Raw genomic sequence first — 3,870 nt, 5'->3', positions numbered from 1 at the left:
CTCCCCTCTCCTCATGCTCGATCCCGACCTCGGTCGCTCGAGCTCGTCGCCGCTGCTCGCTGTCGACGTGGCCACCGACCCTCCCTCACCTCGTCGACGTGCTCAATAGCCCCGCCGTCGTCCCCTACGCCTCCCGCCACCTCGGGCTAGAACTCGGAGCCCCTGCAGCGACCGCGGCGACCTCGTCTCCCTCCTCTGCTCCGTCGTCGCCATCGCCAGAATCCGCGCCGCCCAGAGCACATCGAGTCTACCCCGGGCCCTCTCTGCAACGGCCGTGAGCCCCTGAACCTCCTCCTCCTCCCCTCGTAGCTCACTGCATCCTGTAGCTCGCTCCCCCATCGCGCTCACCCTCCCGCCGCCGCGGTCGAGCTCTCCGTCGCGTCGTCGTTCTCAGCATGTCTCCAGGGCCCCAATGCACCTATCCCTGTCCCCGGTCGTGCCTCTCCTCGCAGTAGCCGCCCACGCCCGAGCTCCGGCATCCGCCTCGGTGCTCACCGCCATCAGCTTCGGCGAACTCCGGTGACGCCACCGGTCCTAGTAGACGCGGCATCGACTCCCCGTTTGAACGCAACCACCCGCATCAAATTTGGTGGCCTGTAGCCAAATCCCGCGGCCACCCATGCGCCGCCACCGCGTTTATGGCCGCTGGCGGCTAAACGCCGACGCCGCTGACGTGGCTGGCCCTGGGGCCAACCCTGGGTCGCTGCAGGTGGGTCCCGTGGGCCCTGTTGACCATGTTGACTTGGTCAACATGCTGACTGGACCGACCAGTACCACAGATAGACGGGTCCCACCCTTAATTAGCCAAGCCACGTTTTAGAATAATTAAGTTAATTAGTTTAACCTAATTACCCCATGACAAGTGGGCCCAGTAGGTTAGTTGGCTAAATTAGATTAGTTCTTAACACTGTTAACCCCCCACTGTCATTGACAGTTGGGTTCCAGGCGTCAGTTTGACCAGTCAAACTGGCTGGTTGACTGCTGATGTTAGAGTGACGTCATGCTGACGCAATAAGAATTTTTCACATTAAATTAAATCTGTTATTTCTAGAAATTGATAAAATCTATAAAAATTCATATAAAACAATCCGTAATTCAGATGAAAAAACTTTGTACATGAAAGTTGCTCCAGATACGCAGCCCGTTCGTCCGCCACACATCCCTAACATACCGAACTCGCGACTTTCCCCCTCCGGTTCACCTGTCCGAAAACGCGGAACACCGGGGATATTTTCCTGGATGCTTCCCCCCTTCATCGGTACCATCTCGTACCGCGTTAGGGCACCCCTAGCATCACGCTTTATCATGTCATGCATCGTCATGCACTTGTTTACATTATATTAATTGTTTCTTCCCCCTCTTCTCTCGCTAGACACCGAGACCGACGCCGCTGCTACCCAGTACGACTATGGTGTTGACGACCCCTTTCTCTTGACGAAGCAACCAGGCAAGCCCCCCCCCTGATCACCAGATATCGCCTACTCTACTCTCTATACTACTTGCATTAGAGTAGTGTAGCATGTTGCTGCTTTCCGTTAATCCTATCCCGATGCATAGTCTGTCCTTGCTACTACTATTGTTACCTTTACCTGCAATCGTAATGCTTAGTATAGGATGCTAGTTTATCATCAATGGCCATACATTCTTGTCCGTCTGCCATGCTATACTATCGGGCCATGATCACTCAGAAGTTGATCACGGGTATATACCTATACATAATATATGATACTTGTGGTGACTAAAGACGGGTCGGCTCATAGGAGTGCCCGCGAGTGATTCATGGATTGGGTCCGAAAGGACGTTTGTCCCGACGGCCCTCTGAGTGGATCTTTGTGGCGAAGCGACAGGGTAGGTTGAGACCACCTAGGAGAGAGGTGGGCCTGGCCCTGGTCGGCGTTCGCGGTTATTTCAAGATAACACGTTTAACGAGATCTTGCTATTTGATCTGAGTCTGGCTACTGGCCTATACGCACTAACCATCTACGCGGGGACAGTTATGGGCACTCGACGTCGTGGTATCAGCCGAAGCCTTCGCGACGTCAGCGACTGAGTGGCGCCCGCCGGATTAGACTGGAACGCCTGCTAGGCTAGGTCTGCTTCCGGCCGCGTTTGCAACATGCAGGTGTGCAAAGGGCGATGGGCCCGGACCCCTATGCCATAGGATTTAGACCGGCGTGCTGACCTCTCTGTTTTGCCTAGGTAGGGCTGCGACGTGTTGATCTTCCGAGGCCGGGCATGACCCAGGAAAGTGTGTCCAGTTGAATGGGATCGAGCGTGTTGGGTTATGTGGTGCACCCCTGCAGGGAAGTTAATCTATTCGAATAGCCGTGATCTTCGGTAACAGGACAACTTGGAGTTGTACCTTGACCTTATGACAACTAGAACCTGATACTTAATAAAACACACCCTTCCAAGTGCCAGACACAACCGGTGATCGCTCTCTCATAGGGCGCGAGGGCAGGATCATCGGTTAGGATTATGCTATGCGATGCTACTTGGTGAACTTACCATCTACTCTCTTCTCCTGCTGCAAGATGTAGGTTACCAGAAGTGTAGTCTTCGAAAGGACTAGCTATCCCCCTCTTATTTCGGCATTCTGCAGTTCAGTCCACATATGATACCCTTATTCCATTTGATACCAATGCATACATAGGTAGTGTAGCTCCTTGCTTGCGAGTACTTTGGATGAGTACTCACGGTTGCTTTTCTCCCCCTTTTCCCCCCTTCCTATACCTGACTGCTGCAACCAGACATTGGAGCCCAGGAGCCAGACACCACCGTCGATGACGACTACTACTACTTGGGAGGTGCCTACTACTACGTGCAGCCCGCTCACGACGACCAGGAGTAGTTTAGGAGGATCCCAAGCAGGAGGCATGCGCCTCTTTCGATCTGTATCCCAGTTTGTGCTAGCCTTCTTAAGGCAAACTTGTTTAACTTATGTCTGTACTCAGATATTGTTGCTTCCGCTGACTCGTCTATGATCGAGCTCTTGTATTCGAGCCCTCGAGGCCCCTGGCTTGTAATATGATGCTTGTATGACTTATTTTATTTGTAGAGTTGTTTTGTGATATCTTCCCATGAGTCCCTGATCTTGATTGTACACGTTTGCGTGTATGATTAGTGTACAATTGAATCGGGAGCGTCACAAGTTGGTATCAGAGCCGACTGCCTGTAGGTAGCCCCCTTTCCAACTCCTTGGCCGAAGTTGAGTCTAGTCATCCAAAACTGTTTTACTAACATGGCTGTGCGGCCCATGGGCCCACGTCGCCATTGGGTGGGATGAGGATCTTTTATTCCTCGACCTATACTCTGGGACTCTGATCTCTCTTCTATTCGGGTTAAATGATTTTGCTAAAATCTAACTCTAGGTTCTCGTTACCACTTCCTGCCGGAGAGCCCCTCACTCGAGATGATCGCTTGCTGCACCGGAAGATTCGGAAGATACTCTACGATGTTCTTTCGAGACTTTGAGCAATCGCTTTTGCAATTCCCTTCCATCGATAAACCCCTATGGATAACCACGTGCACTTGCCATTGACACAATCATTCCCCGTTGATCTTGTTATTGCAAGATACCCCGAAATTCTCGCTATGGTTCCGAGGATACTTGGTGCCTACTGCCTTGCAGTTCTAAGTCGCATAAATACCCCTATGAATAAATTTTTGCACCTATCGAGTACCCGCTCATCCCAAGTTGTTCAGATGTTTCACAAAAGTCTTCAAAATACTATTCGATCCTCTGAAAATCCTTAGCAGCTTATTGCTCTTGAAATCCTTGCTTGCTTTCATTATGGTTAATCCCATAAGTTTAGTAATCTTATTGGCAGCCCTTGTCACTATCGTTTTGAGTCCATTGATTCAATATGT

Source organism: Triticum dicoccoides, chromosome 4A (assembly GCF_002162155.2).
Source record: "Triticum dicoccoides isolate Atlit2015 ecotype Zavitan chromosome 4A, WEW_v2.0, whole genome shotgun sequence".
In the NCBI taxonomy this organism is placed as follows: Eukaryota; Viridiplantae; Streptophyta; class Magnoliopsida; order Poales; family Poaceae; genus Triticum; species Triticum dicoccoides.
The sequence above is the reverse complement of the archived record's forward strand: the minus strand, read 5'-3'. Positions refer to the sequence as shown.